The sequence below is a fragment of the Dermacentor silvarum genome, chromosome 5 (assembly GCF_013339745.2).
Source record: "Dermacentor silvarum isolate Dsil-2018 chromosome 5, BIME_Dsil_1.4, whole genome shotgun sequence".
Taxonomy (NCBI): domain Eukaryota; kingdom Metazoa; phylum Arthropoda; class Arachnida; order Ixodida; family Ixodidae; genus Dermacentor; species Dermacentor silvarum.
Window position 1 is genome coordinate 153,767,337 of NC_051158.1, and position 27,852 is coordinate 153,795,188.

Sequence of the window (27,852 nt, forward strand, 5' to 3'; positions counted from 1 at the left end):
TTTGCGACCATAAGCTCCTTAACTTCACAATGACTTTTTGGTAACCTTTTCCAGTGTGACCCATAAAACTATCCGATACTATAAGAGAGACAAATATGATGGCATGAACACAGCATTAGAAGCTCTTTTGATGGCTTTTTAGCCATCTTTTAGATTATGGTACGTAAATAAAAACTGGATACATTTAAACATAACGTATTAGATTTAATTGATAAATATGTGACAATATTCTTCATATGAAAAATACAACGAAACCTTGGTTTAGTAAACATATAGTATCACTACGAAACACAAACAAGCGCTTGTAAATTTTACCCAAATGCGCCAATGCTGGTTCTTGTTAGGATAAATGCAAGAAACGCCTACCAGCCTATTGTAAAGCATTTGGCGCATCCCAAATCACATCTTACTCGCCAGGACATCCCCTCACCAATAAGTAATAATCCTAAGAAAAGGCTGGGAAGAAATTTGTCCTGATAATTCTACTGGAAGCCCCCCTCCCCCCTTACAATACAGGATGCCAAGCAATTCCTGGTGGAGCTTTTTCAGTGGCTTTCAAAGTGTATTTTTCACTTACTTTTACACGGAATCATCGTTTCAAACTGAATTTTGTGCAAGAGCAACACCTGGCTTTGATAGCAGAAATTCAATAATACTGCAGAATACCAGATATACTTTAAGTGGCACTCCTTGTCAAATCTTTAACCAATAATCTTTCTTAGATTTATGGACAAAAATAGTGTAAGATCACTAAAGTCGTTCCCCCATTGAGATCTGTTGACAGGGGCTAACATAGAAATTGTAAACCTACTGCACAAGAGTAAGGTAGAAGAAATTCGACCTTGTTGGTAGAACATGCTGCAAGTGAACCGCTGGAAACAAGACAAATACGGAGAGTTCAACACATGCGTTCTGTTGTGCCCTCTATCTCTTCTTTGTTTCGCACATCATTTGCACTATTTCACCTTTATACATGTGCTGTATATTACTAGGAATAATTTATAGATTCTGTTATCTACATTCCGATTGAATGAAATCACATATTTTTCTCTATTCAGCATGATTTCAGGTGCTCATGTGACACGCAGTTATTTCTGACTGACTTTTACTATAGAAGAAATGCTAACCGGCAAACTGATTGTGTCTTCCTTGATTTGTCTGAATGTTTCGATATAGTACTTCACTGCCGCTTCATTTTCAAGTTGTCCGCCCTCTGCGCAAATACATACCCGCTATTTTGGCTTCGTAACGACCTGTGTTTGCGTGACTTCTCGTCTGGCCATCTCGCTCTTCCCTCCTGGCTACAACATCGTGTTAGAAGAACATGTTCTATCAGCGGACATCGGCTTCTACTCCTCAGTGCGAAGAACGATGCCTGTAAGGACAGTCCGGCGAGCTGCTCCCTATACCTACATCTCGGTACTCAAGCAGCGCGACCACTTAACGTTCGAGGTCATGGTGTCGTTCGTAATTCAACCGCTGGACGCCTACAACTTTTCGTCGCCGAACGAGCGGCCGAAATGCAAACAAAGATTTAAACGTTTCCGAACCTCTTCAGGGCTGTGCGTGAAGCCCAGAAGCATCAAGTAGACCGGCTGATCTACATCATGGGCGAGCAAGCCGCTGAGGAGAACTCCAAGAAATTCGACGCAGTCGTGGAGACGTTCGACAAATACTTTATCCCGCGACGCAACGTAATGACTGAACGAGCCAGATTCCACACCAGAGAGAAGCAAGACGGTGAGTCGGCCGAATATTTCTTTACTGCCCTTCACACACTTTCGAACGACTGAGTTCGGCGCTCTTTGAGAAGAGTTCGTGCGCGACCGCCTGGTAGTTGGGATAAAAGATAAGCAGCTATCCGCCAGGCCACATCTCGACGCTGACCTCACTCTCAAAGATGTTCTTGAGCCCCTCCGCCAGATCGAGAGCGTCCGTCAGCAACAAGCAGTGCTCCGCAAGGAGGGGCCATGTGTGAACAAAGTTGCATCCGCTCCCCAAGCCACTTGGCGTACTTCGAGACAGGACAAAAGCGGTAGCTATTTACGTGGGCGCAAACAAGCCATCTTCATCCTCTGGTAAAAACAGCATGCAGAAACTATACCGTTGGTGCGGTCAAGAGTGTCACAATCGCACGCTGCCCGGCACGCTCGGGAGTCTGCAGTATTGCCAGGAAAAGGGTCATCACGCCTCCGTATGCATTTTGCGGCGCCTCGATGGTGTCCAATCGCAAGAAGTCAATTTACAAGCAGGATTCCTCGGAAGAATCAAGACGTTAGGGGCTGGAACGTAGGAGACAACAGTCTTGGTTCCCATGGTCAGCCAGTAGATTTCAAAACTGACACTGGTGCCGACGAAACAATCCTCCCGAAGCAAGTATTCCAGACGCTGAAGGGCGGACCTTTTCTCTAAGCCCCTCCTCGCCAGCAACATGGTCCAGACGGAAAGCTTCTTCGAGCCGCAAGAGTGGCACAACTCGAGCTCATCTACCGCGACCGTGCGACTACTCAAGTTGTCTATGTTTCAGATGAGGTGAGCACTCCGTTGCTAGGCAAGCTAGAGATAAAATAACTGCGGATGTTGACATTTGTAAATGCCATTGCTATGAAAGCGAACCAGAACGTAGAATTTCCAGCATTGGTCCAGGGACTCGGCAAAATGCACAAGCAACACCGGATTCAGCTGCAAGCAGGAGCGAAACCGTTCGGGCTCAGCTCTCCAAGACGCATCCAAATTATTTTATACAAAAGGACAAAGTTGGCGCTACAAAGAATGCAGAAAATTGGCGTCATATCACCTGTTGATGAGCCGACTAAGTGGTGTGCACCAACGGTAGTCGTCCCAAAGCTCTCTGGAGACATGCGAATCTGCGTGGATTTCACAGAAATAAGCCGTCACGATCTGCGAGAATGGCATCCTATCTCTTCCGTGGAGCACATTCTCGGACTTCTTCATGGAGCGAAAGTGTTGTCCAAACTGGACTCTAACTCTGCATTTTGGCAAATTCCACTTTGCGAAGGTTCGAGAAAGCTCACCACGTTCATTTAACCTTTTGGGTGCTTCTATTTCAAACCGTTACCTTTTTCACAATACTTGTGGAACGGCGATGCGAAGATGTGATGCAGTTTACAAAGCGTCAGCAGGGTTGTCTGTCACATGGACGACATCCTTATCTGGGTTTCGAATCAGCATCAGCACAATGAGACACTCAGAAATGTGATTCAGCTACTCGTCAAGGCTGGAGTGGCATTGAACAAAAGCAAATGCTTGTTTAATATCCAGCGCCTCACGTTCCTTGGACACTGGCTAGACCAAGACGGAATACGAAAGACGAAAAGAAAGATGAAGCCAATTAAAAAATTGAGAGCCCATGAAACAGGGCCGAGCTGCAGAGAATTTTCGGAATGGCATGATGCCTCGCCAGATTCGTTCCCAATCTCTCTGAAGTCATGCAACCACTTACTCTTTTGCAGTCAAAGAAGCAAGAGTTTGCTTAGAATGCTCCACAACAGCAGGCCTTCCACAGATGGAAGTCGGTGCTCTCGTCTGGCCCTGTCCTTGGAGTTAAGGTCCATAACCTTCTGGCCCTTTCCTTGGGGATTTAACGTTCCCGGCATGCAATGGCCTTCCCTCACATATTCCACCACTGGTGACTCCATTTGTAGATACTTAATTACATTTTCTTTGTCACATAACCTGCATAAGGAGGTTTATTTGCAAGTAGGGCTACTTCACAGCAGCCTTGGCCCAAGAGCGGCGGTCGCTGTCTCGCGTTCTCCGGGCTGCCAGACTTCGTCGTCTTCTCTCGATAGTTCGTAACTCTCTTCCCCACTACATTGACCCCGGCAGCCAAGAGGAGTCATCCCGGCGACTCAAGGCGATGCAACCAGAAGGGGGTCATAGTAGCGCTTTAAGCAGCTCACGTGAACTGTTTCACGACCGCGGCAGGATCTGTCGGCGGGAGCTGCCAGAGGCTCGACGACGTCGTTCACCGGCGGCAGTTGACAATCGCTTCCACCTGAGCCAGCACAGTGAGGAGTTCTTTGTAAGTGAGGCTGCTTTGTCCAAGACAACGTTTCAGCGCATCCTTAATTGTCCGGATGACGCGCTCCCAGAAAGCGCCCCACCACGGCGCCCGTTCGGGGATGAATTTCCACTGGATTCGATGAGCACTTGCGTAGTCGTGGACCGTCTCGCTGAGCAACAGTCGCAGTTGTCTGGAACAGCTGCGCAATGTGTTGGCGTTATCAGAATAAACTGTAGAAGGAACGGCACGCCTGGATGCAAAACGACGAAATGCAAGGACAAATGCTCGCGCTGTCATGTCCGAGGTTATTTCTAGCTGCACTACTCGTGTCACAGCACAGGAGAAAACGGCATTATAGAGCTTCTCCGCCTATTGCGTAGAGCGGCCATAAAGTGGGCCGCAAAAGTATACTCCCACGACGTCGAATGGTGGCGTCTCTGCTGCGCGGTCCTTTAGTAATGGTGCCACCGAAACCGACGCTGGAGTTAAACGTCGACGACGACACGGCAAGCACGACTGAAACATCTCCTTAACAGTTCGTCTTCTCTTTAAGATCCAAAATCTTCACCGGACGTCCAGAAGCGTAGTTTGAACTCCGGCATGTAGAAGACATACATGTGTGGCAGATACCAAGAGCCGCGTAGACAAGTGGTCACTTGGTAATGGGATTGGGTGTTTCAGATGCTCTGGCCCATCGAGTTCCTGTAAACGTCCGCCAACTCCAAGCAACCCGTTCTGGCCGATATCCAGTCGTAGGGTCAGAACACTGGAACCTAATGGCAACGACTGGCCAGCGTGACGTGCGGCGACCTCGGCTGGGAAGGCAGCTTTCTGAACCAAGTTGAGTCAGTACTGCTCCGCGTGCTTCATTTCCAGTGACGTCAGCGGTCCAGAGAAGGATCGCTGTTTCCTGGGAGCGTTTCAAACAAACCTCAAAATCCAGGAGGTTACTCGAACTCTGGAGAGTGAGCTGTAATTTTCGAGGTCCAGCAGTGGTGTCGTTTCATGTATGGCTTGCGGTGATACTGCGACTGGGCACACGTACGCACGTTCGCTCTTCAGGTCCTGGGGCGCTCCAACGTAAAATTATTCCAAATTGTTTTGATTCCAAACTCCTGGCGCCAAATTTACGTAAGCACCGATGCAAGCACCGGGCGGTGACCCGCAGCATTGTCTGAACAACCTAATCAAACACTCTCCTCGTTTATAGGAGGTCATATTTGTTCGCTTTCAAAACCAATAACATTGTCTACACTCAGCGTTTTTTTGTGTAATTGGCTGACAAGAAGCGAGGAGCACGCTGTAGTGGAAAGGGTTTCTATGGGACCGAACCGGCACAGTGAAAATAGATAACCACATGAAGAGGGGGGTGCCGGCTTCTCCGATTAGTCCGTTTCACCCTACTTAGCTTGTGGTGGCTGGTCGAAAATCGCGGCGGCGTGCAACGGAAGGATAAGAATGCCGCTAAAACGGATCCTCAGCAAGGAAGAGTTGGCAGAGCAAGGTCCTATGCATGCCTAAAGGGCTCGACAACGTTTTACTGCCACGCAAAAAGGTTTATCATGCGCAAATAAATACATGCCCACCGGCAGGTGCGAGTAGCGAGGGCCTGAGCGATCAGCGGCAGCCATCTTATATTCCTTTCGGAAGGGGGCAGTCTTTGGCTATTCAGAAAAAAATTGTGTTTTGTTCGGCATATTATTGCACTTTTTTCGTATACACGTCACTCTGACGTGGTGAGATTTCGCGGTTTTGTGAGGTCGCGTGACAGACAGGCGAAGTGGGCATAGCCTGAAAACATTGAACCAATAGCAGAGGGCTAATGGTGAAAAGGCGTCGAATCAGGAATTATTATTTCTCTTTTGTGCGGTTTAATCATACATAATCAGTGTGTACACGTTATATGAGATGGGGAACTATCGCGGTTTTCGTGACGTTGCGTGACAGACAGGCGAAGTTGGAAGTGGCTCGAAAATGTTTTCACCAATCGTGGAGGTTGATTGCAGAAATTGGAATCAAAACAGTTTGGAATCATTTTACGTTATAGCGCCCCTGCACCGTGAGCGCAGCGCAGGTGTTCAAAGGCTAGTTACTGTCTGGTTCGGCCTGCCGCCAACCACAGAGGCCCGGTCCCCCACTTCGTCTCTTGTGTTGGGAGCGCTCCTGACACTCCGCGCCTCAAAAGGTCTGCTGGGTTGTCTGCGCTCACGCAATAGCGCCAAGTGTAACCTTGGGTTAAAGTCTGAATCTCGCGAATACGGTGGCTTACTAATGTCTCCAAGTGGTTGGCGCCTCCAAAGGTTCAATGCAACGATATCGTTGAATCAGTCAGAAGGAAGCTATACATAATAAAACCTCTGGCATTTTCTGGATGTAATGACATAATCTCGCCGCCAAAAGGCAAGCAAGCAGCTCTAAACGTGGCAGACAAATCGTCTTCAGTGGTGCAAGGCGAGACTTGCTAATAAGGAGCCGCACTGTAAAACCAGTGTCGGCTAGTCGTTGACACTGCCACTCCTTATGGATGAGGGCTGGCGTCAGCGAAGAAATGTATTGTTGTGCTTCCTTGGTTTAGCGATGCCAGTGAGATGCAACTTTGAACGCGAAGGGCAGACAGGACAGCCAGTTCCGATACCTAGTTCTTCCACAAATCCTTAAGGTCCTGTGACAGAGGCTCGTCCCAATCGATGCCGTGCCGCCATAGTCGTTGAAATAGGAGCCGAGCTCTCATGTGAAATGCAGCAATGAAGCCCATTGGGTCGAATAGTCTGGTGAAGGCTTGTAAAATGGTCTGCTTCGATGATAGCTGAGTTGAAATGCACGAAAGGATAGCTTGCGTGGTGAGGATCATGTCATCGGTTGAGCGGTCCCAAAACAGACCAAGTACCTTGGACTTGGAACCCTGCTCACTGACATTCTCAAGTGAGAGGCCGCCGTTCAAGAACTGCGCGCAGAGTAGGCGGGAGTTTAAGCACCATTTTCTGTGTTCCATTCCTGTGGCGGTAATAATGGCATTCGCTTCCCGGTATATCTCCAGAGCCCCCTCTTCGGAAGGCGCGTTAATTACCTAGTCGTGCACGTAGAATGACCGCTGTAGGCGAGCTGCAATGTCCGGGTGTTTCGTCTTTCATGCTTCGAGGTGGTGCTCTAGGGTTGCTGACAGGAAGAACAGGCTAGAAGACACTCCGAAATGGACCCGGGTCATGCGCCCCTCGACAATTCTCGGTACGGGATGGTCACATGTCGGTAGTCGATCAATCCATAAAAAACAGAGAGCGTCTCTATCCTCTGAGCGGATATGTATCTAGACGAATACCTTCCGGACGTCAGCGGTGAGAACAAATTTGTTGCACCTAAACTGCAAGAGCAGCTACAGTAGTTCGGGACCAAGCTTGACGCTTTTATCGAGCATGTCGTTCAAAGACGGCTCACCGTATTCATGAGATGAGGCCTCGAACACGACGCGCACCTTTGTAGTCACGGCTTTACGTCGTACTGCAGCATGATGAGGTAAGCAATAGACAGTCTGTCCGAGCGGTTCAGCGAGCACTACTCTCTCCACATGGCCTTAAAATACTCGCTGATGACAGCATCGAATTCCCATAGAAGTTCTGGCTGATGATCAAACCGCTGAAGCTGACGCTTGAGCGTACCTTCAGCTACCGTCGAGTTCGTGCATGACGTGAGACTTGGCGTCTTGACCATCAATGGTACTGCGTAGCGTCCTGCGCTCTTGTGCACTGCGCTCCCAAAGTGGATGAGCGCTGGGTGCTTCTTGACGTCGTGATGATCCTGTATGTCAGTAATACCAATGGCATTAAAACGCCACATCTCTGATGGTTCTCCTCGTATGGTCTCAGTGAGCCAGGAGTCGGAGCACGTCAGGAACAGGGCAGTTGCACTGGTGTTTCACGGTGACAGCGCGTGGTAGGTGATAGTGTACATTCCTTGAAGAACCCAGCCAAACTGGGTTCTCCTTGAAGAACCCAGTCTCTACTGCACATAGGTTTTCGGTGAAATGTTCGACGCATCCGGTCACTACCCTCCAATAGTTGTCTGACCCGATTAAATCACGTATGGTCGAATCGGGAAGCTGGTCCTCTGGAGCTTCATCCGCGAAGGCTACATTGCGGTCACGAATCATGTCGATAACGGTGCGCTCTATGGCCGGACTCTTTACGGTACAAACCTCCGGAACCTGCAGAGCTTCTGAATGTCTTCAATAGACTCTGTGAGGCCGCATAGCATGACGTTCAACCTTGGACATTGGTAATGTCGTGTGTATCTGGAGTCGCCGAATGTGCACACGTCTAACTCCATTTCCGATGCAAGCAAGAGATAGCTGCTGCGACAGGTCTTGACGTATAAACGTGCGTTGGCTGCCGCTGTCAAGCATCAGCCGTACGGGCACGCGGCTACGGCTCCCAGACGCCCACACTGTGGCTGTCTGGAGCAGCACAGACGGCATGCTGCTCGTAGGAGCTGTTGTTACCAGCCTTTCCCGCGTGGCTGCCTCTCGGGTTTTCAGCTCCGACAGGAGCAGTGGATTGCGGACTACGGGTGACAAGTCGGCTCCAAATCTCTCACAGCGTAGAAAGGTCGGGTCCTGAGCTTCGGTCACATTTGAGCCATGCTGCGGTTCGGCGATTGCGAGCAACGTGCCTCGGCTTTCCGCGCTAAAAGCAGCATTGCTGGCTGGAAAGCCGCTGGCGCTTTTCTTCTGCAGGTAGTGTAGTCCGGCAATCACGTGTCACATGTCCTTGGAGACCGCATAGGAGACACATAGTCGGTCCAGGTATTAAAGTGGCACCTGGTGATGAGGATGGTGCTGCTAGTGCTAAGGCAGACTGAAGATGAGGCGGCGTCGTGACATCCGCTACTTTGCGGTTTACTGACGTCTTCCCTGAAGGGCCCTTCTCAGATGACAGACGACCTTCCTCCCTGCTCTCCACTTCAACTTGAACGAACCTCATGATTGCCTTCACGTTTTCTTCTCTTGATTGATCTGCAGAGTCCGCGCCTGTGTTGGACTTCGTGCGCATACGGTACAGGATCTCCAGGTCCTCCGGCAATGAGCGTATCAGTACTCGGTTCAAAACAACCGCGTACTCTGCAGAGGGCACGCCAAGACAGTCCAAGCAGCCAGTCATGAATTCTGTTTGCTCGTACAGGTCCCGCAGCCCCGATACTTGTGACGATGACTCGATGGGTTCAATGGGAATTAGGCTGTTGATGTAGTCATCTTTGAGGATGTCCTTACTGCCAAAATGGTCATTGAGCACCTTAGGGCGATCTTGAAGCTGGCTTGTGTCAGGCGTATTCCTTCGATGGCACGCTTCGCCGCTCCGGCCAAGTAAGTCCTCAAATACTTAAACTTCTCGTTGTCAGTAAGCTCGGGATGCCTGAGAATGGTCGCCTCGTAGTGCTCCCAAAAGCCCTGCCACTCACGGTTTTTACCGCTAAAGACGGGTGCTTGATGTTTAGACAGCGCGACTCGTAGGGCGGGTGCTCGTGGCCTGCTGTGATTGGCAAGGTCTTGACCACCGATCGAGTGAGCCGCTACCATGGCACTGCTGGATTCGTCATGTCTCGGCTGGTTGCCTTCGGCGATGGCAGGACCAACCGACGCAGACATGTTCAGCGCACACCGAAGTCTGCTGATGGCGTTGATGATCTTTCCGTGATACTCGATGGTACCCTTAATTTCTTCCTCGAACTCCTCGCTGTCAAGGATGTCTGCGATTGGTTTATCCAGATCGGCGAGAGCTGTGTCTTTGTCATGCAGAATGTCGATGATCTCCTGCAGGTTGGCAGAAGATGGTTGAGTGCCTTGCAGGAGCTGCCACTACACACCTCCGAAAGGAGTCGTGCAGTGGAAGCCCGAAGGCCGCCTCGATGCCTGCGCAACTTTTTCATCCTCGGTACGGTATCGGTGTGATGGATGCCGGCCTTCTCCCGGGTTTTCGGCACCAATAATGTAGCGGCAGAGACCGACACCCACGATTCCTTGGTCGAACACTCCTTTTTTTTTTTATTGCGTGCTCACGAGCCGCGCTGCCACCCGGATCGCCTTCTTCTTTCTACTTTTCTCGTCCCATGCATGGCATTTCACGCCAATGCTTTTCCCGCGTAGACTCAACTAGTACTTCTGTCACGACGCGATGTGCCCTGGAAGGCAATCATAATCCTCTAAGATGGCAACCTTCATCCTTTAAGGGGTAATGAAGTATAGCCCACAACAAGGCCTCAAGCACCTAAATCGAAAACACGCGTGTACTTAGATTTAGGTGCACGTTAAAGAACCTCAGGTGGTCCAAATTTCAGGAGTCCCCCACTATGGCGTGCCTCATAATCAGAACTGGTTTTGGCACGTAAAACCCCATAATTTAATTAATTAATTATGGCCTCAAGCAAACACCTCTCCCTGTGTGTTCCGAGCACTACGCAGACAAACACCAATGGTGCACGTTTAACAGCAACTCACCACTCTCGTGTCTGACTAAACATTGATCAAATTAAGCATTTGCCGTCAAGATCCCCGATAATTATCGTCAATGAAAGCAAACAGCACAGAAAGTTTCGCTTACGTCGATTTATACAGCGCGTGGGTGGGATCTGCATAATGTTTAATATGATCACACCGATTGTTTTCTAAGTCTGTACTATGTAACATTCACCTATATTTGGTCGAACATTGACACTGCCGGTTACTCCACTTTCTTACCGCATGGTATACAACAAACTACGCGACCTCTGGACACACCACTTCGATCTCCCACAGCCCGAGCTGTAGAATATTCACGTAGTGCAATTATCTCAGCCGCCCTTTCTCGCCTCTTGACCACGCAAGAGAACAAGTGGCGTTTCGCACAATCAACAACACCGAGATGTTCTCGTTACGCCAAGTTGTCTGGTTCTCCTGCGGTTCCACTCTCGTCTCGTTAGGCTCGAGAAAAGCTTCTCTCTTGTTATACGGACCCTTAACAAGTGCTTTGTGTCGTGGCACTGGTTACGTACCAGACAGTCCCAGCTCCTTCTACTATATCACCTACTTCCCAATAAAGTGATATCATGCACATCTCTCGTCTATTCCTGCCACTGACCTTTAGAAACGCCGGGTTGGAACTTCTGCCGCAGGGAATAATGATACCTCCATTGATTGAAAAGGTCGGAAGGCAGTCGTCCTGACGAAGGTGAGAACGAAGAGTAGACTCGCGCGTACTCTGTTAGCTAAAATGACCAGCGTTGTAATCCGATGTGTAAATACATCGTATACAGTCTTCTGTGTCAACAGTGCTTCATTCGCGTAACAATGTCATTCTCACTCTGGCAGTTTGCTGACGTTGCATTTTCTACTGTCCTTTTGAATGTTTCAATGACAATTCTACTGTCAAAAATTACGTTGAGCTAACCTACAGTTGCTGTTAAATTTGGCATATATGCCGTTAGGCATTTAAACGCAAGCTTAATTCTTTTAGCAGGAAACGCACTAACTACTACTTTTCCTATTCGGTTAATAATGCGCTAGTTTATAACACCCTTGCTTAAAAATACCTTGGCGTCTATCTTGCACCTGATCTTTCGTAAGCTACGCATGTAACAGCCATGTCTGCAAAAGGCTTTATGTCTCTCCGTAATTTACGTAGGAGCTTCCATAGCTCACCTATGTATGAAAATTAGCCTACCTATCCTTAATTTACCTGCAACTAGAAGTCGCTTCATCAACATGGTCCACATATCAAGATTTCTTTATCCGAGTGTTGAAATCTTTAAAGAATAGACCAGCGAGACTCATCTCGCGTATGTACGACCATATTTTCAGCATTAACTGAATACAACAAAACCTTTCACTTCAGTCATAGGAAATTCCCCGTCCTGTCACTCTGCGATATGTTTGGCACACGCACATTTCCGCCAAAAGCGCTCACCCTCTCTCGCTTGATACTCAAGAACTCACGTCCTGCCGTCACGATAAACTAAGTTTTATGCGCATGTGCGGTCCATCGGGAGCATTTATTCTGGAACGTACTAAGCAGTACAAGTACCTAGGCAGCAACCTAACTCCGAATCTTTCTTGGCATGCTTGCGCAGCAAAACATAATTGCAAATGTAACGGCCTTATAATTGGCAGGGTTGAGACAACCGCGCTTTTTTGGCACACTTCACGTCACAAAGATAGATAATACGTTTATTCCATTTGCCATGTGCGTCGTATGCCTTTAGTCGTTGTATCGGTAAACACCAGCAACTCTGGTTACAAATCAACATGGCAGCGCCCACGCAGAACGGACCGCCCGCTACGACCCGAACTTGCGCTTACTAATTCTGCACTGCGCCAACAGCAATAGATAAATGGTGAAATCAGCCATTGGTTTGTTTCATCTCTCACTGAGGACAAAGCATCAGGTACGTTTTGTCGTTATTTGCAAGAGCAGGCATTTTTTTTGCCACGCCTACTAAGCCTAATGCGCCTAGAATTGGGTATTGGTTGTTGGAAATAGCTCAATATAGTTACGAAACCATTGCTGTTGAAGCGTCAGGGCACAAATCTGAAGCAAATACAAGCGCCACTTTGCAAATTACGAGCCACACAGTGCACGACGATGACTTCATAGGTTCGAGGCGGAAGGCACTCACTTCGGGCGGTACCGCCATGTATTCGACTCCGACGTTGTCGTCTGCTGGAATGTGCACTCTTCCTTCATCGTCTGGATGCTCTTCGCACCCAAACAGACGGCGGAATCCCTGTCCGCTGTGTCGTCCGTCGTGTGTGTACACCACAAATTGCGTCCAGTGAGTCACCGGGACGTTAGATCGCAAAGTTATCCCATTTTTCCAAGGAGGTGAAATTGGTGGCCCTAAGGGCCCATTGACACTTGCGAAAAGGCGAGGTCGCGCAACGAAGTTAGTCCAAAGCGACCGGTCGCATGTTTTCGCAAATGGTCGCTTTTTTTGAAAGGCGACCGTTTTTGGCCAGTCGCTCGCTGCTCGATTTTTCAGTCGCGCGACCGCAGTCGCAGAAAAGCTGAAAAAATCAGATGTGAAGGTACAGGACGTCCTGATACGCTGACGCTTATTTTACGACTTCATTTATGACATTGCAAGCAGACGTGAACGGCATATCGTGCGACATTTAGGTTTAGCGACTCGTCGGTCGCATTTGCCAGTGTGAACATCGTTCGTCTTGAGTAGCTTTCTGGTCGCCAGTCGCAATCGGTCGCGCGACGTCGTCTTGTCGCAAGTGTGAAAGCGCCCTAAATATGTTTGGTGCGGTTCGCTAAGAACTCGGTAAGTGTCCCAGTGTTAACGCGGTTATAAAGAGAACCGCACTTCTGACAAACGTAAGCGAACGCTCCCTCTACAAGTAGCATCACCGAAGAAGTTATCCCGTTGCGGCAAAGGTCGCGAAAGGTTAAAGGAAGTCGACGAGTGCGATTTGGGTATCCTGCGAAGAGTGGACCATGACTATTTCAAGAGAAATCAAAATAGCTACAGTGAAGAAGCTTATCGACCACTTTACCGCAGATGAAACGCTTCCTTCACTGTCATTATCGACAATGCATCGCATGCTCAGGAAGATCGGTTTTCGATTTAAAAAACGGTACCGTCTTTATTTCAACTACACACGTCCTTCAGTGGCGCCGCAAGTACTTGCGTCAAATGAGAGTCGCCAAGGTAGGACCATTATCTACACGGACAAAACATGGGTTAACGTGGGATGCACGACGAATCTTTTGTGGACAAACGAGAGTGAAAACGGCAGAGCAAGCCAAGAGGTGCGGACTGTCTGTTAGCCTGCAGACTCCCAGCGGTAAGGGTGACCCGAGTGATTGTGACGCACTGCGGAAACGAGAACGGTTTTGTTCAAGGGGCAGGAGAAGTGTTTCAAGCAAAAAGAGCACATGAGACTACGACGAGGAGATGGACGGGCACCACTATGAAAACTAGGGCGCTATAACGTAAAATGATTCAAATTTGTTTGATTCCAAACTCCTGACGGTCCAAATGACGTCGCAGAAGATGCATATAGGGGCGGGACACGATGACGTTTTTCAAACAGTCCAATCATCAGCCTCCATCTTTGCGGGAAGCACGTTTTGCTTGTTTTTTACTCCTAAAGGGGCCGTATAGCACCTTCATTTTAGATATAAATGCCTAGTAAATGGATAATTGTTTTTTGCTGACACTAAACTTGTTTTGTAATTTTTTGACGCGCGAGTGGCTGAAGCGCATTTCCAATTAATTGCAAGTATTCACATTTTTTGAGCCATAGCCTCACACGCGTCGATTCCGCATCCGAGCCAGTCTGGGCCATTTCGCTGTGCACGTAGAAGCAGCTGATGAGTGCCGTGTCCCGCATTTAGTGTACCTTTGCCGGTAACGCTGCACGATTAGATGAGTCTCGGCCTCCGTGGTGTGCTTTCGCCCGAGAAGAATTTCGGAAGCTGTGAACATCATGGAAACCGTGAAACCGTAGCGCAAGGTGAGTAAACAACATCGGTCTCTTGTGCTTAATGCATAGACAGTCGCATCTGAACATCTGCGGTGGTCGTGGGACTCATATTTTTGCTTTTATTCGCACAGGATATCCAAGAACCGATGAAGTTTGCTAAGCAGTACACGCAACAGATATTGGTAAGCAAACGATTTTTTTTTCATTTTCAGAACGATCGTAACTATCTCCGGATGTGGGTGAAGTGAGCAATGATAAATTCCTCCTACATGTTGGAAGTGGACTTAACCGGGGAAATGGTTAGTTTTTTTGTTTGTTTGTGAAGTGTATTACGTTTCAGAAAAACAGTGATTATGTTGTGATAATGTTACAAAACGTTGAGTAAGTGCAACCGCTATGTTTTACGACATGGTGAAACGAAACAACTTGTTGCTTGTATTAATTTGCTGCGGTCCCGCGAAAACTGAAAGCAGGAAAAAGTGGCGGCCCCTCCGAAGGGACCCCGCGTGTCGGCAGCGCAGACCACTCTGCTTGTCGAGTTTATGGAGCAGCACGCGTACTTGGCGACAGGCGCCACAAGCCTCTCGGCAATTATGAGTGTTGCTCAGAAAAAAGCGCTCTGGCATGAGTTAACTGCCGCACTCAACGCGCTAGGGCCGGCTATGATAACAGCTCGGCGCTGGCGCCAGTATTGGGCGAGGATAGTGTATGATATCGAAAAACTTAACGCGCAAGTTGGGTCCGAGAAGAGGTGAGCCCGCAGCTAGCAACATACTTCGGAACGTAAGCTCGCTGTGTCCATGATTTTGCAGAAAAACCGAAGGCGGCAAGCTGGGCGAGCTGGAGGGCCGCGTAGTCGAAGTTTTAAATCAGACCGGCCCAGGCTATGCGCCGGTGGACTTTTTCGCGGATGACCCCAAGGTGCGTAGCTTTGGTGTTGCTATGTGGACCGGTTTTGGGAAGTTACACTGTTCAGAGCTGGTGAATGTTTTACTGCTGTGTGCTTATGTCTGTTTTCTTGCAATTAAGAACACATGCCAGGATACGATATCCATACTTTGCAGAAATGAAAATGTGGCCCCACTAGAATAACATCAGAAACCAATGCTGTTCAGAAACTTCCTGTGATTGATTATATGGTTCGTTACTCCGTGAAGCATGTGTAGTCACGAGTAAGTCAGTTGATGCAGCAAGCATGTTCTGTACAGAGTGAATAAATCTGGATAGACTTGGAAAACAGTTCATGGAACTGAAGCAACAATAACAGTATTGGAATCATATTCATCGGATGCAACGCTCACACGGTGTGTGTACTATGCTTTGTTGTTGCAGCAGGCAAGCTCCAGCGAGGAGGAGGCCGCTGCCGCCCGCCTGCCTCTCCCCGCAGCCCCACCCCAAGTGTCTGTGGACACAGAGCCGGGGACGAGCGGCACTGCACGTAAGGCACTTTAACAGCAATTGCAATGCGAAGCCTTCAGAACAAAGTACTGCCTGTTCTGACATTTTAAACAGAAAAAAAAAATTATTTCATATAGTCACCAACAAAGAAACACAAGTAGTCCCTGCCATAATGTGACTGTGCAAGACGAAACTATATTCTCTATGACTATTCATACCACTTGTAACGAAGCTTCTGTAGCGTTCAAGTTGTGTAGAAATGAATATTGGTGCAGCATTTTGTAATGCTGTGGTGTCGCTTAGTTTATTTATCCAAATGTAAGGTTTATATTGCCTACAGTTTGTTGCCGGGAATATTTTCCTGATTCTACCTATGATAACGAACCAGTGAATGTTCAACATAGGACACAACAAATTTTTAAATACGAAGCATTTCTTGCCGGCGGCTCTGTCTGTTGTCCCGCGTCTCACACCCCCACAGCGCTTGCGCGTCCCCTCTCTCTCCTCTCCTACGCTCCCCCCTTTCTCTCCGCTAGTAATCCTGTACGGAGCGGCGCCCGCGTCCCACAACCCCCCAGCGCTTGCGCGTCCCCTTCCCCTCCCTCCTACGCTCCCCCCCTTTCTCTACTCTAGGCATACTCTACGGAGCGGCGCCCGCGTGCCACACCCCCACAACGCATTCGGGTCCCCTCTCCCTCTCTCTCCTGTCCTATGCTCCCCCCCTTTCTCTCCTCTAGGAATCCGGAGAGGCGCGCTCGACAGGTGGTGGCACCACGGTAGTTCCGCGGTATGAAAATGATGGAGCGCGCGCGCCTCATTTTCTCTCCTGTGCAGCGCCGCGATGAGCGCTCGAGCCGCTACCGCGAAACCATCTCCCGCTCAAGCTGCATACTCCGTTGGGGGCGCCACGGTAGTTCCGCAGTATGAAAAAAACCCGCATTTAACCGAAGGGGAGTATGAGGAAGTGCGAAGCACGGGGTGATGCTATGAGGGGGCGCGCGCGACTAAACTGCAGAGCCGAGCGAAGGAGACGGCAGCGAGAGAGCACGCGCCAACCGACCCACGGAGGTCTGGCCGTTTTTAAGTGCAAAGCACTTTTACTGATGATGATGATTAGGTGTAATTAATGATTTAAAGTGTTGTTGTCATGATGCATTTGTACACACACACATTTATATATGAAGTATTATTTATTTATTTTTATATACGGGACTGACGCGCCGGTGCCACACACACAACACGTGACGGCAGAGCGAAACACGCCAGGCGGTTGCAGAGGGGGTGAGCGGTGGGGAGAGTACGCACACGAGGGGCTGTTACCGGGCGAGGAGGGAGCTGTCAGCGCGAGGGGAGAGGCGGCGGCCGAGGGTTAGTGCAAACCTAACGGGGGGAGAGGCACACCAGCTGCATGGCGCCGTGACGTCACGGCGCGGAGAGGGTGCGAGGAGCCGGCGCGGAGGCGCCAGCTGCACAACGCGCCGTGACGTCACGGTGCGGAGAGCGGTGCGGAGCCGGCGCGGGGCGCGCGCAGCCACGGAGCGGAGGGCGGAGCGCGCGCAGTCACGTGGGGCGTGACGTCGCTGCGCCGTTGCTACAGACGCTCCTCTCCGCTCCTCGCGCCGTTGCTAGGGGAGAGGGGGAGGAGCGCGGATGCCAGCGGAGTTTTCGGGGTCCCTTAAGAAGTGCATTTGCACTTAAAAGACGGAGCGCGCGCGCCTGATTCTCTCTCCTGTGTAGCGCCGCGATGAGCGCTCGGGCCGCTGCCGCGAAAGCATCTCCCGCTCAAGCTAATCATCTCCCCGCTGCTTCGCATCCACACATGGTTCCCTTTAGCGGGAGATGGAGTAATTGTTTATGCTCTTCGCCCATTGAATTTTTAAGGACCATCAGCTCAGCAGCAATCCCGCAGGCCACCTCGACAGCAGCAGCCATTGGATGCGGCCTGCAGGGCAGCATCTGAATACGCCAGGCAGGGGCAGCTGGCGGAGGCAGCAACCGTGGAGGCCGTCAGCTTCCAACGGATGCTGCTTGATCAAAACAGGCAGGTACGTACAACTCGCCCAGGTTGCCATTTTTAAGAGGGGATTAGTGTGCAGTTGAATGTAACTTACAACCTGATTATTCATGAGTCATTATTCATGGCTTGGTAGCATTTTCTGTCTTTAAACATGTTTGTAACATAAGAGATCATATACAGTTTGCACTTCAACTTCTCACGTCATATGTATACGTTCTCACTGCCCTTTAAAGTAACCGAGCTGAAAGTGTAACCCTTGCAAACACTGTGAAACGAAAAATGTCGTATCCTGTGGCTGCAGTAAGTGCACTTTTTTCGCAGCATCAACAACAACTGGTGGATGAGCTGAGGGCCTCTCGCGCGGTGCAGCAGCAGCTGGCGGTGGAGATGAGGGTTTGCGGGAGGCGACTGCCCTCATCTCAACCACCTTGCGCCAGCTCGTGGCTGCCCTCGCCCATGGCCTCCGCGAGCCACCTCAGCCGTAGTGGTGACAGATGGCACCATTACATCTTTTTTTAATATGCTGTTACTTTTTTGTTTAATATGTTGCATTTCGAATAATGCATAATTTATTGTATTTTTTTGTCATGTGTAGTTTCACTTGCTGAGCAAGTTTGTCTCAGTGAGAATGGCAGTGAGTGAACTGTATGTCTAATGTTTCATCCTTTTGGTTAGGTGAGTGCTTTAGTGTTGCTGTTTATGCGCTATTTAAGTATTTGCTGCTTTTCAAGGAACATGTTGACTATGCGGTCACCTTTATTTTAGCCGCAGCACTGTTTCACACACGAATGCTGTGATAAGAGGTATTGAAATCCACTGTTATGATTTTCATGCTATGCGTATGTCATGTTTCCAATTTCAAATTTTTTTGGCCTATGGAAGGCACAAGCGGCCATATTATTATTTCTTTTAGCAACAAGTGCGCGTTACTTGCAATAGTTATTGTGATATATCAGGTGGCCGTATCGGGGATAGCAATGCTATCTAGTCCCCATTGTTGTTGAGAACAATTTGATACACCCAACGTAGCCATCGATGCGGCCATTATATTATAACATTCACTGCCAGGCTGTTCTTGTTGGCATTGTTGTATCTCAGATTATCAAAATGTCACGTATTTTCTAACGTGTGTCGTTCTTTAAAAACGAATGACTGCACTTTCACACTGGTGGTCTTATTATGGCAGTAGTCATTGAAAATAACATCTATTTTCTGCTACAAACATGGCGGATGCATAACGGGCAGGACTTGCACCACCTTTTGTGCAGTGAAGTTGCTGCGTGAACGCGAATGGTTGTGGATGAGCCCAAAGAAAAACGTTATCAATGTCAGACATTTCTGTGATTTAATGTGTGCCAGTGGCATTTCACAATGTATTACATCCCATGCAGTGGAAACCGTACTGTCAGTTTGGCACCATGAATTCGTACCCTGTGTACATTGATTTGTATCATGATGACTGTTATTCACCTTGAATAAACATGACACTGCAATTTTTCATTTACTGTGGGGACGTGCAGAAACGATTTTCAAGAACATAACTAGCACTTGATATGACTTTTTACAAACATATGTACAATTATACAACTATGTACAAATGAATGCACATCTAAGGGAGCATCATGTGCTTCACATGCCAGGCGATCTGTGTCAGCACAACTTGGCCTGTTGAAAAGGAACTGTGCGGAGGCTGTGTGGCAAAGCTGTGCAGGGCCTGCAAGGTGTGCAAGAACAGCACATACAGTGGGACGAAAAGTGTTGTGCTTTGCTGCAGGAAGCAAGGAGACGAAGTCCAATATCCTCCCATGCATAGTGCAGACGGTGGTGACAGTGCCGGTGATGCCAGTAGATAAATGCATCAAGGTGACAGTAGCAGCAGCAGCCAATCACCCGGCAAACTCCTGCTGCCCAGAGAAGTCGTTACGGCATTCTGCTAATGACCACAACATTGTCTATCTACAGATACTAAGTAGTGCCGCAGTGGAATGATGCAATTTTCTCCAGTAGTGACAGCTCATTGGTACAGGCTACGTGAAAGAAATGGTGGTAATTTAGCAGATTCTATAAAAAACAACACGCTATCCACTCATTGCCAATACGCCTTCACGTTGGTTCTTTCTCTCTATTAGGCATATGTGCCCGACACTGCAGGCACATTTTTATTGCTGCTGTCGGTGCTGCTGCCGAGGCAGCCGCCTTCGCACCCTTCGCAGGTAATGCTGGTGCTGCTGCCGTGTAGTTCCAAATAATCAAATTATATTGTCGTGGGCAGCACATCCTTTCAGATACATTATGCGTGCTGCCCTCGCTCGGGGAACTACAAGTGGGAGGGGGCCACCGTTTGCATCGTCACTGCTGCTGTTTCTGCTGTCATCATCATCAACCTCATCAAACGCGCTGTCACCTTCATCAAGACACAAATTGTGCAGCACTGCACACGCTGCAACGATGTTGGCTTCGCGGTCTGGTTCATAGTGGAGGGCACGGTACCTCTCAAGGCAGCGGAAGCGGCTCTTCAGAAGTCCAATGCAGCGCTCCACTACGGACCTCATTGAAGCGTGTTCAGTGTTGTACCTGCCTTCTGCAATCTGAGCGGGAGGATGGCCTGGGACCGGAGTCAGGAGCCATGGTTCCAGGGGGTAGCTGCTGTCACCTGCATGAGCGTAAAAATGGTATCAAATCAAATGCGCATGGTTGAGCGAGTGAAGCATGAGTCATGTAACGTACACCTACGACACAGAGGCTGTAATAAAATAATGTAAAGACTGAGCACTTGATGCTGCTGTGATCAGCACAGATAACAATAGTTGGTGGTAAATAGTAAAATTCATATTAATAGCATCCAGCAAGGTGGCCGTTTGGCCGAGTTGTGGTCTGTATTCTTGAATGAATGTCAGTGTAAAAAATATAGGGCAACACAAACGTTCTGTGCTTCATAATGTACACACCTAATAAAAATTTGCTTGCAATACAGCAGTTAAAGGTCATTTTGCTGTGATCAGATACTCATTAAAAACATTTTGCATCCCACCTATGTCACCTATACTTAACACGCTACTATAATATAAACGGTTAGGGCTTCCAACATACTTTTTCGGCGGGAGTACACTTTACTGTGTGCTGCTAGGCGACTGTATGAATTTTTCCTCTGCTCACCGAGGAGGTGCAATGTCTCCCTCCAGGAACCGACGACTCAACCACGTCGTTCTCCAGACGTGGTTTTCCAGGTGTCGTGATCCGACCCCGGTCGCAGAGCGTCGACGGTCAGAATCCGCATGCGTGCGTCGCAAATCTGACGAAAGCGTGCAGAGCGTCAGCCACGCGTTGCTACGAAGGGCAAATTAGACAAACATGACGATACTTACGAACGTGCTGTTAAGGGCATAGAAGCCTTTGCGGCACATGTATGCCACCTTGTTGTCGCCCTTGGGTGCGATGATGGCAATACGGCCGCCGTCCACGCAGCCGATGATGCCGGGAATGCCGCTGCGTCGAAGGAACCCTTCTTTCACGGTCGCCTTTTCCGCCGACGTCCTCGGGAAGTGGACCCACTTGTTGCGGATCCCGGCGTGTACGATTGCCTCCACCACGCGTCGCACGCACTTGCTGGCCGCAGGCTGCGTAACGCCAATCGTCTCCTCGCTCCCAACGGACCTCTGAAAGCTGCCCGTCGCGAAGAAACGCAACGCGCACAACGCTTGTTGATCGCACGCCTCCGAGATCCTCCGCCACTTCGTCGCAGGGCCACTGAACAGTTGCCTTCCTCAGAAGAAAGTGCTGCCGAAGCACACCGTCGGCATGTCAAACACGCCTTCGGCCTCCCTTCTTCCGCGCCTCCGCCCGAGCTGACGAGCCGCCGCCGCCGCCAACACCAGCAAAAACGCCGCCATATTTTATTCCGAAAGGAACGGGGCACACACTGGTTATTCCGCGATGTTTCCTGTTTTGATCGGCATAATCTAGCATAAGTAGTGCGTAAACGTCACTATGACGTGTCGGTTTTCGCGGTTTCGTGACGTCGCTTGACGCAACGGCGAAGTGGGCGCGGCCTCAGAAATATGAGCCAATTAGCGAGCGGCGATCGTGGATTTGGAATCAAAAAAGTTTGGGATGATTTTACGTTATAGCGCCCATGGTTTCAAGAAACACTGCTGCCGCGCCTACCGGTACTCAGGCAGTGTGATTGTACTCGACAATGCACCCTACCACTCGGTGAGACAAGAAAAAGTGCTGCGCATGAGCAGCCTCAAAACAGAAATGCAAGCATGGCTTTCACAAAAAGACATTCCTTGAAATAAAGATATGGTGAAAGCAGAGTTGATGCAGCTAATCGATGCAGTGAAAGTTGACTGCAACATATACTGTATTGACTGCATTGCTGCCACTGTGGGACATCTCTTTTTGAGACTGCCACGATATCACTGACAGCTAAACCCAATAGAACTGGTTTGGAGTGATATTAAGCGGTTTGTGACTTCCACAAATCAAGTCGACAAACTAAAAGAACTTAAAAAGCTTATTTAGGACGGCATCTCACAAGTGAGTGCACAGAACTGGAAAAAGTATATTAAGCATCTCATACACGAAGAGGACAAGGTGAGGAAAATGGCCCACATTCTTGACGAATTTATCGACAGCCAGCAACCGATCATTGTCGGCCTCGGGGAGGTCACAGGCTTCGATAAGGATGCTAGCATGAACAAGGAATACTTTGGGTGCCAGGGATAGTTGTGAATTAAGGCACGTGTCCTAAAATGTGCGATGCTTTCAGGACGCCCATGAAAATTTACAACGGGAATCCGGGCTAAATAAATATTTTTAACATAATTTCTTCTTAAGCTCGGTAAATATCTGCACAGATGCTTCGGAAGGCACAAAGTGAAGCGCACAGTAATAAGGTTATCCGCAATGAGCGCCTACCGATCTTTGGCAACACAATAAATCATCACTGACCATGCACTGTGTTTTTTTTTTTTTTTTGCAGAAAATGTCTAATTTGTATCGTTGCTACATAATTAGTAACGTTAAAGTTGCCACACTTCCTGGAGTTCCCGACGCTTGTTTCATTGTTTTCGAGTATTCGTTAGGTTAATAAGCCAGTCACAATAACTGCAATGAGCGTGTATCGACAGCACGGCAAGCAGACGCCGTGGAGACGCTGAGCAGACTACGCAGCGCGGAGGAATACATGTGCAGGAGATAGTCGCCATTCCTGTTGACTGAGTACCCAGTAGCCTCCACAGTGCTGAAGGGAACTTCTGAGATGGAGTATAGTTGTTTGCTCCTAATGCTCCATTCATGCTTTTAATCAACAACGCTTCATATCGCACTGTATAATGACAGAAACTTGCTGACCTTAAAAATACTCGGATGTGAACATCGTTCTGTAATAATTTTGGTATAGAGTGTTCATTATTCGAACACTATTCGAAAACTATTCGACTAGGTTCACTTTTGGCACTCTGCGATACGTATTCGATTCGGTCTGAAAAATCAGTATTCGCAAGTCCCTACCAGATGCAGTAGAAATGGGTTTCGTAATGATTTTGACCATGTCGGGATTGGAATGAGCGTCCAAACCGCACTTCCGCTATGTGCCTCATTTCCCCCTGTTAATGCGATAGCGCCAACCAAGAAACAAACCGTCTGAATGGCTTTCTGATAAGAAGCAGAAAGCCGTAGAAACTGTGCTCGGCGGTACATATTTTAGCAAACAAATGTTCTATGCCTTAATTCTTTATTTGACATAATTATCGAAATAAACATTCATCATACTTACACGGGGGTGATACATCTGCGCTGTAAAATAAAATTGATGTTTTCCTTAGTTACACTTAAAGCAGCTGTTATTACTTAAATAAACCTGGAGCAGAAAATGACATTTATAAGTGACCTGCTGCTGGCCCGCAGTCCCCAATGTATTTAACATTTTTATAGCGCCATGCACTTGTGATCATATTTTCTACATGGCAGCCTATACAGTATATTACTAATACGCAAAAACCAACACACTACCATAGGAGACCACCACCATAAATGTGCAGCGCTATGTGTAATTTTCTTTGCAGCACACAAAATTGGCGTAAAGCTGGATTTTATCGTTGCCTAAGACCGTTGCATATACAAAAAACAACTCACACGACGGTTACAAGTATAAAACGCGAATGTTTAGGCGTTAGCTAGAGTGCTAGCTAAGCGTTTTCGTTCCCTATCTTGAGCTCGCCTGGTCGCATACCGCGATAGTGTTTCAATGTGAAGCATGTTTTATATTCTTATGTTTTAAACTACTGCGATTTTCTGGAATGCCCGAGTGCTCGGCGGCTTCTTAAGCATGCACTGGCGCAACCGCGCACGTGGAAATCCACTGGCCGAGCTAGCGCTGCCAGCGCTACCGTCAAGAGATAAACATGCGTTGATGGCAATCACCATCGGCGCATTAGAGGAGGAAATGAGTGCGGCGCGTCTTAGGCAACAAAACGCGCCAGCATTGGTATGGCTACACTTGCTGGCGTCTTTGACACCGTCGAAGTTTCGCTGGGAGCTGAAATCACTGCGACTGATAGCAGCGACGCCGAAAGTGAAGGGCATAGTTCCTCGCCGTCTTTACCCATGTGATTGAATCGGCCGGACCTCATTGGTGTCCCTCGTCGTTGGCAAGAGGCATGCCGCAAAAATTATCTCCAAGACCTATTAGCTCCGCGGCGCCCTTTCCAGTGCGAGCACACTGCAGCTCCTATTTTCCCCGCCAGTGTGAAGGTAATTGACGCGACGCGGTCGCACACGGCTCCGTCGCAACCTACGAACGAAAGGAAAGGCGGGGAGTGAAATCCAAGCCCAAAAACTTGCTTGCTACAGCGGGTGAGAATGGATGGTTCCGAAACCCGCTAGGACTTGCATGTAGGCTCCCTACAACTCCCAAGAGCGCGCCGCCATCTGGTGGCTTTGTAGCGTACCGAGCACGATTAGAGCCCGAAAAGTGCAGACATTCGCTGCCGAGCAGTCAGATTAACTGGGCAACAATTCTTCCAGTAACGGGTGCCATTTTTAGCACCCATCGAGCTTGTCATGTTACGCGTACGCCCATGGCTATCGTGATAATATAATCATGGTTAATCAAGAGGGCCACGGTACAGGCACTGCAGACAGCGACGGCGTGAAACTCAAGAACAAGCTAAAGGAAGCCCACGCTTCGAAAATGTGCGTGCACTCTCACAAATGATAATGTGACAGTTGCCGGCATTGTTTCACTCCAATTTAGAAATTCAGACGGCTCCCAGTGCTGCAGTAGCAATGCCGACGCTTGTCGTTGTCTAGCCAAAGATCCAGACACGTTTTGCGGGACTGATGATGTCAGCATTGAAGAATGGTTGGCGATCTACGAGCGGTGCAAGTAGCAACAACGGGTGCAATGATACGGTCATGTTGGCCAACATCCCATGTTATCTTCAAGGGACAGCAAGAGTGTGGTTCTGAAATCACGTACAGAAAATTGGAAGCGGGAATACTTGCAAGGAAAAGATGCGTGCTCTGGCAGCCAAGTCTCGTGGTCGAGAGATGGCGGCGAAGAAGGAGCTAGCATCACGTGCCCAAACATCGTTGGAATCCAACCTGTCTTACATGCAGGATGTGCTGGCTCTTTGCCGCTAAACGGACGACGGCTTGGTGTAGTCTGAAAAAGTAACACACGTCCTAAAAGGTATTGGACCTCATGCGTTCAATATGCTAATCTACAAGGAATGTGACACAGTTAATGGGGTCATTCAGGAGTGCAAGCGTTTTGAGAACGCCAAAAGTCGACGTACTGCCTATCAGTTCGCTTGACATCCCCACACCGCAGTATCATTGTCGTATGGAGACATACCTGCATTACAGCTGCCGCTATCCACGGAACACGTCGCGAAGATTATAGGGCGTGTACTTGAAGCTATGTTTCCTGCTTCGCCGTGCTTTTGCGCCTGCGAGTCTTGCTCTACCATGATACCGCTTGTCGAAGACATCGTTCGTCAGGAGCTTTATAATGTTGGCAATGTGTGCGGCGTCACTTCCTCCTGCCCGAGTGACCTATTCCCAGTTTCGCATGCCCAAGGCAGAGTCTCGCGCTATGTTCCATCCATCAGGTCGAGTGGAGGACTCCTGAAAACCATCCCATTTGCTGTATTTTCCTTAGTATTGGTCATGGTGTCCGATATTGCAGTAACCGGTTATCTTGGTATCATGCGCCGTATGCTCACAGTCATCCCCCTGAGACCGATCCTGGACGTTTCCTGCCTTACCGCGAGTCACCTTCGGCCAGTAGTGCTGACGCTACGACCATGTCGTACCATCGTTCCCCATCTCCGCGTGGCCACCAGACCCGTTTGTCGTTGTCTTGTCACCCATAATTTGGTTCCGCAAGATGGCAGCACCCTTCATTATCTATTGGACACCTACATCCGGAAAAACATACGATGCCGCTTCCGGAGGTGAAGCTTATTGACGATTCACCCGCAAAATCCTCTCACCACATCGCCAACTGGACGCAACCTAATGGACGTTACCCTGGACGGGGCACTTATCGTTGCTCTCGCTGCAAGGCGACGCATATTTCAGTGATGCACTCGGAGCTTCGCCGTCGACTTAAGAAGGTGCTCACGCCATCCTCGCTAAGGATCATCCGAGTCGCCGAGGGGGGAGCGCCTCCCGTCTTTGGTATGTGCTCCGTAAGAAGTACAGCCGCCGCTTGCTCCCATCAACTCCGTCCACGGAATGAACTTTCTATCTGCTAACACCGCTGTTATTGATTGTGGAACCGGCTTGCTTCAGCTGGACCTACCTCGATACTTTGACGCTCTGACCACACGTCAACCGTGTTTGTGTGTAACACCTCAATCTGTTACGTATGTGAACCTGTCTATTCCTTGTATTCCCGATGGCGATTACGTCCTGACTCCCATTGTTGACGTTATATTCGCCAGAACTGTTGGCGGTCCCCATGCCATTCTCACCATTACTAGTAACCGCGCGCGCCTCTCATCTTGAACTTCAGGTGGTGCATGCAACTTAGCCCATACGGAGTACTGTTACCAACACCTCTTCTATAGGTGAGTATGCGGTTTCTGCATTAGTTGCAGACGATACTTCGTTCCACGCTGCATTCTCCACGTCAAGCTGTACAGCTGACCCTGGGCAACCAAGATGATCGGCCTGACCTGCTCCCAGCACAGGCTGCCGATATCAGACTCATGTTCATGTCTCATCGCGACATCTTTGATGACCGTCATTTCGGCAAGACATGCGTTGTCACTGAACGCATCCATACTGGAGACGCCCGCCCGATCAGAGTACGTCCGTATAGTGTGTTCCATGTTGTACAGCAAGTTATTCAGCGCGAGGTCGAAACAATGCTCACTAAAGACGTTATTGAACCTTCCTGTCGTCCCTGGGGTCGCCGGTCATGCTAGTAAAGAAGAAGGATAGCAGCCGGCGCTTCTGCGTAGACCACCGTCACTTGAACAAACTAGCACGAAAGGACGTCCACCCTCAGCCGCGAATCGATGACGCCCTCGACAATCTCCACGGGTTTACCCACTTCTCCGCCATCGACCTATGGTCAGGATATTAAAAGATTGTTGCAGAAGACCTGGAGTGTGAAAATGCCGAATTTGCTACGCTCGATGGACTTGTTCAATTTGAAGTGATGCCTTTGGCTTGTCTATCGGCCCAGCAACGTTCGAAAGGATGATGGACCCTCCCCTTCGAGGTTAGAAATGGTCCACGCACATTTGTTAGCTAGATGATATCATTGTTTCTTCAAGCGAAGCTTGTACGCGCTAGCCTGCGCCGGCGATGTAACGCTAAAAAAACAGCTGCTCTCAGAGCTGCACAGGTGGCTCGTGCTTGGCACGCGCGCGTGCCACTGCTCCCGCTTTCGTCGTCATCGTCTGCTTTCACAGCTGGCTGCATTGCCGCTAATCGTTC